Source organism: Nelumbo nucifera, chromosome 1 (assembly GCF_055504915.1).
Source record: "Nelumbo nucifera cultivar China Antique chromosome 1, China Antique-T2T, whole genome shotgun sequence".
NCBI lineage: Eukaryota > Viridiplantae > Streptophyta > Magnoliopsida > Proteales > Nelumbonaceae > Nelumbo > Nelumbo nucifera.
The window spans coordinates 188,494,633-188,506,450 of NC_142649.1; the positions used below are offsets into that span (position 1 = coordinate 188,494,633).

Genomic DNA, 11,818 nt, shown 5'->3' on the forward strand with positions numbered 1-11,818 from the left:
GCAAACAGATGAAAAGGTTGGTGAAGATGAAGAGAGAGAGCTGGCGGCAAGGAGAGTTAGAGGATGAGAGGTTCAAAACTAAACTCTCCCTCTAACACTCTAATACAATTTTATTAAGTTAATTCTTGAGTAATTACAAGAGAGGCCCTTGGTTGGGCAAGAAATTACAAAAACACAGTATAGAAGAGGATGGGTCCAGAATAAGACCCATTACAGACAAGAATATAAATATAACATAGAATAACAGCCTATGGGACATTCTGCCCATCTTTTCTACAAAGATCAAGAACATACTTCCTTTGGGAGACAAAAATCCCATGTTTAGATCATGTTATCTTAATGCCCAAGAAATAATATAGTTCTCCCAAGTCTTTGACCTCAAATTCTTGGTGAAGTAGTTGCTTAAGAGAGTCAATCTCACAGGTATCATTCCCTATCACCACAATATCATCCACATATACAGCAAGTAGAGTCAAGGAGGAGTCCATTTTCTAAATGGAAAGGGTGTAATCTGATTGGGCTTGTACATAGCCGAATTTTTTAAGAGCCTGTCTAAATCTATCAAACTAGCCTCTAGGAGACTGTTTCAATCCATATAAAGCTTTATTCAGATGGCAGACCTTCTTCCCTACTTCTGCACTATAGAATCTAGGAGGTAACTCCATGATGTAGGACAAGCTCAGTTCTAGTCCTTAGAGAATGTTGAATGGCCTTCTTGATCAAAGTTTTATGGTTGTCAATGGCTATAATGGCTTCTTGAATGAATAAGAGAGAAAATAGGGAGAGAAAGAAGAGAGAAAATACCTGGAATTACTTACAGGGTGCCTAGAATCACTCTAGGGCATGGGAATCACTTACCATAGCTAGCATAAGCTGAAGAAAACTCAATATAATTCATTGCCTTTGTGAAAAACGTCCATACATATTTATAAACTCCAAACTCATAATAATCCTAGAATTCAAACTATTAGACTTATAATAGTTTTAGGAGTCAAACTGTTAGACTCAATAATCCTAGTAGGACTCAAACTAAGTTATTATATCCTATTTCAATTCAAAGAAGAATCAATAACCCTAATCCTACTTATGTAATGACTCTAAAATTTTAAACATAAACAAACTATAACTAGACCAATTAAACCCTATCATTGAACCCCACAAAAATTGCAAAATGGAAAAAATACCCCTACTGTCCAAAAATACAGAAATACATAAATTTTATAAAATTCCAATTTTGACTCTTTATCTCTGCATCACTCCATGTACACCTCCTCTTGCAAATCACCATTGAGGAAGGCATTTTTAACATCCATCTGAAACAATGGCCACGAGAAATTTGTTGCAATGGATAGTAAAACTCTAACAGTGTTCATCTTTGCTACTGGTGCAAAAGTCTCTAAATAGTCTATGCCATATATCTCTATAAACCCCTTTGCAACTAACCTGGCATTATATCTTTCAACAGAGCCCTCAAAATTATGTTTCACTGTAAACACCCAATCAGTTTTTTCCATTCAAGCTAATCAACTACCTCCCATGTATTGTTTTTTAGAGGGGATCCATCTCTACACTCATTGCATCATTCCACTCAAGTACTGACAAGGATTCCTATACTGTCATAAAAATGAAAATAGAAGCAATAGATGCTAAAAAAGACTTATAGGATGGAGACAGATGATCATAAAACAGAAACTGGGAAATACAATGTGTTGTAGATGAGGTACAACGGCACTTCCCTTTGTAGACTATTACTGGAAGATCAAGATCATCCAAAGGAAGTAGAAAAGGCTCAACAACTGGAGGTATCTCATCTGTAGTGAAAGATAAAGGAATTGTGGTACCTAGATCTAGAGCCGCAGAGGAAATTAGAGTTGGCCTAGACTGTTGATGACCGAAATCAACCTGCCTCCACCACCTATGACACACCCTCAAATCTCAGCACCTTTGACAATCCTCCTCACTACACTCCCCTTTAGTGATAGGGATAGGTAATGGACTTTTCGATGAATGAGAACCCATCTCACTACTCTCCCCCTGAGAAGAAACTCTATGATAGTAGGGTACATCCTCAAAGAAAGTGACATCCATAAAAACAAACTGTTTCCCAAAAATATGTTCTTAGCAGCAATGTCCCTTTTAAGTTTATGCATACCCAAGAAAAATACATTTTGAAACTTTAGGATCAAATTTGAAACGATAAGGCTCAAGAATTTGAATAAAGCAAGTACATCCAAAAGTCTTTATGGGAATAGTAAACAAATCCTTATCGAAATATAATAGATTAAATGGAACTTTCATGTCTAAGACCCGTGAAAGAACTTGGTTGATGAGATACACAACTGTATGAATAGCATCTCCCCAGAAACGTGTAAGAACATTGGAGTTCAGCCTAATGCTTCTAGCCACCTCCAATATATGCCTATTCTTCCTCTCAGCAACCCCATTTTGCCAAGGTGTATGGGGAAAGGTGCTTTAATGGATAACCCCATGGTCAAGGAAATATGAAGCCAATGGTTTTGCAAAATACTATTTAGCATTATTGGATCTGAAAATTTTGATTTTGACCCCAAATTGGGTTAAAATCATCTGATGGAAGATCCGAGTCAAGGTAGGGACCTCATCTCGAGAACGCATAAGATAAAACCATGAGAAGCGAGTATAGTCACCAACAAACAACAAAAAATATTAGTATCCCCCCATAGAAGTGATGTGATATGGTCCCCAAATATCAGTATACACAAATTCAAAAGGAATACTACTTCTTTTATTGCTCAAAGAATAGGTTGTTCTACAATGCTTTGCAAGTTAACAAGTTTCACATTTTAAACTAGACATCTAAACTGACTCAAATAAACTGGGAAACAAACTCTTCAAAGACCTAAATGACAAATGACCTGACCAATTATGCCAAAGCATAATCTGGCTCACAAACTGAGAAACAAATGACCTCTCAAATTCTTTATCTTCCCCATATGAATGCCCTCTAAGCAGGTACATTCCATTCGTTTCACAGCTAACCCCAATCACCTTCCTTGTCAATAGATCCTAAAAAAACATACCAATCAAGAAAGAAAGTCATGGAACAGTTTTGATTTTTAGTGATGCTACTAACTAAAAGGTTAGTACTAAGTTTAGGAACATGCAAAACTTAGGACAAGGAGATAGCATTAGACAATCTAATGTCTCCCTTGGCAGAGATGGGAACAAGGCAGCTATCAACAATGGACACTTTGTCTCTGCCAGAGGATAAGCAATAAGTAGTAAACAGTGAGGACAATCCAGTTATAAGCACTTGAATCTATAACCCAACAAGGTTCATTGTTACTTGGGGCTGAACAGCTGAAGCATGATATGCTAAAGCCCTTGTACCTAAATGAGAAAATGTTGAAGTAGGAGTAGCAGATGTTGTAACTGGTGGCTAAGATGAGGATGCTGAAGTGCCAACTTCACTTTCTAACCGAGTCAGAGCAGCTCGGACAATGATTAAAGTGTCTAGGGATGTGTTATGGTCCCGCGCATAGTATCCCGTCACGGGTCGGTCCACGGTGCGAAAGCCCTGCTTCCCTTGCGTCTTCCCTTGCGTGCAGACCCTATTGCGGGACTGAATGGGTGATTTGTCCAAAAGACCACCCGAACTCTCCCCACTCTTTTCTTGGCTGAAAAACTGAATGCTTTATTTCAATTCGTAGCTCCTTAAATAGGAGATTACAGAAGAGAATTCCTTGTTGGATTCGGCTAGGCTAGGGTAATCCAACTTAAACTAAAACTCCTAATTACCTACCCCTAATGGTTACGCAACTCCTACTTAAGAAGATAAGACAAGGATAAGGGATAGGATAAGATAAGGGATAAGGATAAGATAAGGATAAGGTAAGCTGGCGGCGAGTTGGCTTGACGTGTCCAGATAAGGGTGGGCCCACCCCTATGAGCTGTCGTGTGGGCCCCGCTCTGCTGCTACTGCCGGGTGCGTGCGCACGGCTCATGGTGCCGCTGCCGCGTGGTGCATGCGCGCAGTGCATGCGTGCGGCTCATGGTGTCGCTGCCGTGCGGTGCCGGGCATGTGCGCGGTGCGTGCTGTCGTGCAGTGCGTGCGGTGCACGCTGCTGCCTGGCGATGCGTGCTGCGCGCCATGGTGTCGCTGCCGTGCGGTGCCGAGTGGGTGTGCGGTGCATGCCGCCGTGCGGTGCGTGCAGTGCATGCTGCTGCCTGGCGGTGTTCGTTGCGCGCTATCGGTGCGTGCTGCTGTGCGGCGCTGCCAGGCGGTGCTTGTTGTTGTGCGGTCTGCCGTGTGTGCTGCTGCCGGATGGTGTGCCCATAACATTACACCCCTCCCGAACTACGAGCTTGTCCTCAAGCTCGTGTTTAGGATACATGGCTTGGGACTCTGCAAATGGATCAAACGGCTACACGCTATTTCTTAGTCCACCAACAATATGAACGACTGCCCCGCCCCTCGGTGCATAATGTTGGACTATTTGATGCAGACCCCCGCCACCTTCTTTAGTTTCCAGCTCCCAGGCGTAACCATGGCTTACAGTGACTACCCGCTCTGCTGCACTCAGGCCAACCGCAAGGCCATTGAAGTGTTCCCTACCTCCTGGGTCATATAGTTTGAAGTAGTTTTGTGGAAGATCCACATAACAAAAATCACGTACTGGACCATGACCCCGGTGTCCTATGTTGTGGATCATAAGAACGCATTGGGTATGCTTACAGTCGAGGACCTCAAGGGCGGCCTTACCGAAGAGGACCATACGTTTTAGAATATCCTCTCGGCCTTCCCCATATATATTTTCCTCAATATTACGAAACATAGGGTTGTCCATGAACACAAAATCTATGCCATCAGTATAAGATTGGAAGAAATTGACCTCTATATCCTGCCCTTCCACCGTACATCTCTTGCACACTCCTGTTTCTTGGATTTCTGTATAGTTACCATACTGTGGTGCCGCAACCATAGCTTTATGTCCACGCCAAGCCAAGGCCTTCGGTAAAGCCCCAGCAACATCGCCAAGCCCACTTGTCTCCGTCAAAGGAGCGCATTCTGCGGGTTCTACTATAATGTTCGTGACATCATCCCCGGCCAAAGGAGGAGACTTTACAGTTTCATCCTCCGTGCGTTAATCCTTGGAAATAACTGCGGCTGTAGGGGCAGTGATCTATTGTTCGCTGCATGCCACTGCCCAGTCCGGACGGCGTCTATTGGTGTTGGTGATTCCCTTCGAACTCATTTCTTTGTTGGAGAGGAATGCTTCCAGCAGGCGTCGCATCTCCCGGACGTCTTCCCTGACTTCACGAACCTCCATGCTGGTTTCTGCAAGTTGGTGTTCCAGTTCGTGGACTTTGGAAGACAGCTGCTCCATATCACCCGTGATGTTTGGCTCTGATACCAATTTGTTATGGTCCCGCGCATAAGATCCCGTCACGGGTCGGTCCACGGTGCGAAAGCCCTGCTTCCCTTGCGTCTTCCCTTGCGTGCAGACCCTATTGCGGGACTGAATGGGTGATTTTTCCAAGAGACCACCCGAACTCTCCCCACTCTTTTCTTGGCTGAAAAACTGAATGCTTTATTTCAATTCGTAGCTCCTTGAATAGGAGATTACAGAAGAGAATTCCTTGTTGGATTCGGCTAGGCTAGGGTAATCCAACTTAAACTAAAACTCCTAATGGTAACACAACTCCTACTTAAGAAGATAAGACAAGGATAAAGGATAGGATAAGATAAGGGATAGGGATAGATAAGGATAAGGTAAGCTGGCGGCGAGTTGGCTTGACGTGTCCAGATAAGGGTGGACCCACCCCTATGAGCTGTCGTGTGGGCCCCGCTCTGTTGCTGCTGCCGGGTGCGTGCGTGCAGCTCATGGTACCGCTGCCGGGCAGTGCGTGTTGCGTGCTATCGGTGCGCACTGCTGCCTGGCGGTGCGCGTTGCGTGCTATCGGTGCGTGCTACTGTGCGGCGCTGCCAGGCGGTGCCTGCTGTTGTGCGGCCTGCCGTGCGTGCTGCTGCCTATGACTGCTCCGCAGTGCGCTGCCGGATGGTGTGCCCATAACAGGATGTGGCTCTTGTACTGGATGAGGATGCACCATCAGTAGTGATAGCTTTAGTTTCTTGGTATGCTTTAGTTTCTTTCAATGATCACACACCAACTCCCTCTTATCGTCCTTCTTCATATCCTTCTCCTTGTCACCCCTAAACTTTGGTTTCACTGCTGCTAAGGTTGATTCCAAAGGCTGATATTGCAACATAACCTTTCTTATACTTTCTTCATTATGCACTAAAGAATAGGCTTGAGACAAGGTCACACTTTCTCTAGTGAGGAGTTTTGCCTCACAATATCATATTCTAAATTCAGACCAGCTAGGAATTCAAGAACCCTATTGGTCTCAACCTGTTTTCTGTAGGTTTGTGCATCCTTCTGACTTTCCCACTCAATTGTCTCTAGGTGATCAATTTCATGCCACAAGGATTTCAAAGTTTCGAAGTAAACTGAGACCAGTTTCTCTCCTTGCTTAAGATTGTTTACTTCACATTTTAGCTCATAAGCCCTAGCAACATTAAATGGTTGGGAGTAGGTGTCTTTCATGATGTCCCAAATCTCCTTAGCAGTTTTTGCCCACAAGTAATTTCGGTTGATCTGAAGCTGCATGGAATTGCATAGCCAAGCCATGACCAAATAGTTCTCCTGAACCCATTTGGCATATGTTGGGTCTTCCTTGGCTGGTTCCTTTACATCCCCCATCACATAGCCTAGTTTCCCTCTACCCCTAATAGCCATCATGGCTGATTGACCCCATTCCAAGTAATTTGATCCATCAAATTTGACAGTGGTAATCTGAAAAGTGTTTTCAATCATGTTTCCAGTACCACCAGCCCCCAAAACACTTTTACCTTGATTCTTTAACCCAATTCCTGCCATCTCTATTAAGAAATTTATCAAAAAGAACCCTTTTATGCTGAAACAAATGTAATTATCACCCAAAAATTGCTAACAGACAACTTGGAATGTTGAAATAGGTCTAACAATCACCCAGAAATGTTGAAACAGATCTAATAATCTCCCAGAAATTATTATCACTCAATCTGGAATGCTGAAACAAGTCTAACCGTTACCCAGAAACTGATAACAGTCAGAATACTAGGGTTTAAATCTGAGAACTGATCGTAGGGTCAGAAAAACCCTAAAAAAGATCCAGAGAAATTAGAAAACTTCCAACCGCTCCATCTAGATGACTCTAATCAGATTCTGATTGATGTCGATCTCAAAAACAAACCAAAACTTACCCAGAACAGGCTGACGCCACCTCCAATCCTCAGTCTGAACCCTAATCTTGAACGTCCTTCCTTTTCTCTGATTCTTCCTAATCACTAGACACTTTCCAAGGCTCTACAATCCCTTGGGCATCTTCTGCACTCTACTAGCAATCTCTAAGAACCAGCCGATTGACCAATCTTTGCTAAAACTTCCAACCCTAGGAAGTTCTCATGCAGTCAGCCTGACTAGACTCAAATGAGAAGCCCTAGGTTGGCTCTGATACCATCTTGTCTAGTAAAGACTGTAATCAGTCTTAATTTAGATGTGAATTCAATAAGAAAGTATACAAAGAATACAAGAGTAATAAGAGAATAAGAAGAGAGAAAACGAAAAGGAGAGAAATCAGAAAAGAGTGTGGGTCGTAACAAGAGTTGCCGCTCCACTCGGCTATTTATATTAATACTTCAAAACATGGTAAAATTCCAATACTGCCCCTACTGCTTACATAAGCTAAAAGATAACTGAAATAACCAACCAACTAACACAGCTAACATACTAACAGCGACATAAATAACATAAAGAAACATGCAGCAATGGGGACCACAAATAATCATATTATTATTCAACATCTCTACACAAGACATTTCAAATTAAGCTCACAACATTGTCCTACAAGTGAGAAAGAAAAGGAAGAAATAAAAGGTGCGCCTTTTGTATCAGCGTGGGAAGTCTGATGTATGCCATGGTATGCACAAGGCTTATCTTCGCTCATGTTGTTGGAGTTGTAAGCAAATTTCTCTCAAACCCTGGCAAAGAACACTGGGTTGTGGTCAAATGGATTCTCAAATACCTCCAAGGCACTAAAGGCAAGCCTCTGTTGGATGGTTACACAGATGCAAACATGGGTGGTGGCATTGACTCGAGGAAATCAACTATAGGCTATCTAGTTACTGTTACAAGAGGACCAGTCTTGTGGCAATCCAAGCTTTAGAAGTGTGTTACCTTGTCCACTACCAAAGTTGAATTCTTTGCCATCACTGAGGCAAGCAAGGAGTTGTTGTGGACAAAGAGATCCCCTTACAAAAATTGGTCTGAAGCAAGAAAAAAATCATTCTTCACTTACATAGTTAGAGTACCATCCATCTCAACAAGAACTCCACTTTCCATTCAAGGTCCAAGCACATTGACGTTGGATATCATTGGATTCACAATGCTCTAGAAATGAAGCAACTGGAACTTAAGAAAATTCATACTAATGAGAATGGATCAAATGCAATGATCAAGACCATGATTGTTGAGAAGTTTGTCATTTGTAGGAACAAGGCAGGTTTAGTAAAGCCTTCCTCATGAGTCAAGAGGGAGAGATTTATTGGGTTTTCCCTCCTCATAAGATGAGTTAATTATTTGCAATCTCATGGCCTTTCAACCTCGCAGCCTCACGAGGTGGTGATTTCGTGGCCTCACTAGCTCCATGGGATAACGACCATGCAGCCCCTCGGGTGATGCCATGACAGTATTGCTAGCTCCACCCCATTGCTCCTCGAACCTCACTAGTTGTTCGACCTCGCATGGCATTCGGCCTCGCACCTCTCCTTTGATCTTGCAAGCTAGCCTTGCCCTCCAAATTTTATTTTCTTTTTGGGCTTTGCTGATGGTGATTCGTGACCTCAGGATTCTTGGCACTCTGCGGGTCCACAACCTTTGGTATTCCAAGGACCTCATAACTCTATGACGGGATGATTAAAATTGTTTTTTGGCACACTAAGTATCTTCAATGATTGAAAGATGAATCTTTACCCTCACCTATTTATTGATGCATCCCTGTTCATTTAGAAAAGCAAGTGTGAGGTGAGCTTGTACCAACTACTTGTAATCAACGTAACAAGTGAACACCAAGGTCACCCGCTATAACAAAGAAAAAGAAGAATTCATCTTGTTATGTTATCCTCTGGTAGAGACTAGAGAAGTTGTAATCCAACATTGACAAATAGTGGAAGTTTGTGTCTCGTGCTTTTTCCCTTCAAGTTTCAGAAAGGTTTTCCATGTTAAAAATTCGTGTGTGTGTGTCTGCTTGTTTTCTGTATTTGTTCTACTTACTTATCCTCTCCATCTCGCTAAGTTCATTATTTGCTTTCGAAATCACTCACTAACTCCCACCAACAACAAGGGACCTCCATTATCACAAATTTGTTTTCTTTGTATATAGTACCATAACCATGTTTCAGGCACATGCTGACACGTCTGCAATGCTAAATCTATTCCAGGTTTTCTAAAGTCAGGTCAGACAAAGAGGAGTATTGCTAGAAATCACAGCATGTCTTTGTGCTTGTTAAATACAACTATTTACAATATTAGTGAAATTACCAGTTACTCATAAAAAAGATTGTAGACAAGAAAGTTTGGGAAGGGAAAAAATGTGAAAGGTGGGATTTGTCTTGTTCTAAACTAAGAAGGCTTCGTCTAATTTTAAACTAACAGCATTATTGATTGAACACTTTTATGGAACCAAGGCCATGACCCAGCTGGGGGTGTTGAAAAAGTGGGCTCATATACATATACACACTGAAACAACAAAGAACTGGGAAACAGTTATGCAATCTCAACTTTTGCATGCTTCAGGTCATGCAACCGGGTCCTCGGATAGCGTGTTGTGAAATTTTGTCATTCCAATTCTAAATTTTAGCAAGTAAGATGCCCCAGGGAAACCATTACTCACTAACCGGCGCCCGAGATTGACAATCAATAACCTAGATCAATTAATGTTTTATACTTCTATAGAATGAGACTAAAGAGTCAATACTTTCTTTTCTCGTTTCAATACTAGCAAGTCAATACTAGGAACTTACAATTAAATGCTTCAATATATTGGTGGGGTAAGAACAACTGTAACAAATAGAGAGCAGGCAAAGAAATCTAACAACCAAACGAAATCCCACTGAAACCTAAAGCTACGAACAATTCAACAAAAATAGAAGTTAAGCAGCAGTAAGCAAGTGCCGGGCAGAAAATACAAATCCAGATAGACAGTAAGAGAAAGACAAATTCACATTTAGTAATGCACAAACGATATTATTAAGGCGAATTCAATTGAAAATCACAGAACAGATCAAGATCGAAAAGAAAACGTTAGATAGGCTAGACAGAGAAAGAGAAAAGATCTGAAGTATAACTACAAGCAGTAAAAGAAGAGACCTTATGGAAATTATAAAAGAAAAAACTAGAAGAAGGGAAATGATCGAATAATTAGAGAGTAGTAGCAGTACTAGTAGTAGTAGTAGCAGTAGTAGAGTAGTAGTGGTATGAGATATCTACAAAATTGCAAATGATTGTCGAAAGTAAATGAAGGTGTGATTTTCATGGTGAAGAGTGGATTACGGGATATGTGCTCGGGAAGTCGTAACGTAAATGATTGGTATGTGGATCTTCAAAATCTCTACCTGTCGACTCGAACCCACCAGTTACCAGATGTGCTCTTTCTCTCTCTCTCTCTTTCTCCCCCTCTCTCGCAGCTCGCCTTGACAGATTCTGGGTTCTGACGGGGGCTTGTTGGTCCGTCGTGTGCTCTGAAAAACAAATATAAATAAGTAACCAGAATCAAAAGGGTAAACGGAAGAAGCAATTATAGTACTTCAGTTTCAAATACGTGTACGAAAGCTGGTTTCTCCACCCGATCCTGCGTTGAAGCGTTGAAGCGTTGAATCGATTCATCGTCAGAAAAGCAGTAGGCAGTAGCAGCTGCATTTTAAAACTAACTTGACCATCTTGACCTACCTAGATTTTCATAGTTTCCAACAAATGGACCGCTAGGATTATCCGATGGATGTAGATAATTTCTGTTGAGAACATGCGAGTGGGACCCTTATCAAATGGCAACCATTTTTTTTTTATATTGCCACTTGTCAGAGTGACGAAGATGCTTAGCAAAGAAAGGAGTGAAAAAAATAAATTTAAATAAGGCTTCTGCTACGGACTATTTCTTATTTTTATAATTCATACACAAGGTCCAAACACCACAACCTGGTTATGGGTTATTGAGTTGGTGTATTGTGACATATGTCCTACTTAGGAGGACAAAGAAGCTGTCCTCCTTAGTTTTGTAAGACCATTGGATTAGGACTTTTTTTTTATCTTGATTGTTGACGGGTATATATTGACTATTAGACTGTTGGGCTGGGCCCCCTTCATCCGGTCACTATTTGTATATTGGTGTATTTGGGTTGGCAAAGTGGTATCGACTCAATTGGATCAGGAGAGTGCCTTGAGAAAATGAGTTAATAGCCATCCTTTTATAGTCTCCAGACTCTCCAGATGTAAAATGTAAAGTCGAATTTCGTGGAGAGTTGTTGGACGTGTGCAATGACGTAGTAAGGAGTAGGGTAGGGAGCTCATGGGCCTAAAATATATAAGGTTCAATAAACTAAATTACCTGGTCCACTATTTTCACCAAGTGAGACAAGAATAATACGTGGGTGTGTCGTTTTTGTTATTGAGATAATAAACTACGGAAAAGAACGGATTTGTCTAATGCAGATTTCTAATTTACACCAGAGGGTTATAAACAT

The 11,818-nt window shown here is 41.7% G+C and overlaps 1 protein-coding gene across 5 annotated transcripts in view; it reads right to left on the reverse strand.

Annotated features, from left to right (window-relative positions):
• The window catches only part of LOC104596173 (peroxisomal membrane protein 11C-like), a 34,935-nt gene extending 23,883 nt beyond the window's left edge, over positions 1-11,052 (reverse strand). Inside the window, exons 1-2 of one of the 5 annotated variants that reach the window (XM_010257227.2) lie at positions 10,900-11,052; positions 10,694-10,819 (exon numbers count right to left, since the gene is read on the reverse strand). The gene's annotated coding sequence lies outside the window, so the exon portion shown is untranslated. Of the gene's footprint in view, positions 1-10,448; positions 10,585-10,631; positions 10,820-10,884 lie in introns of those variants that run through there. The other 4 variants (XM_010257226.2, XM_088895654.1, XM_010257228.3 and 1 more) reach the window with 4 other exon arrangements.
• Positions 11,053-11,818: the final 766 nt, after the last annotated feature.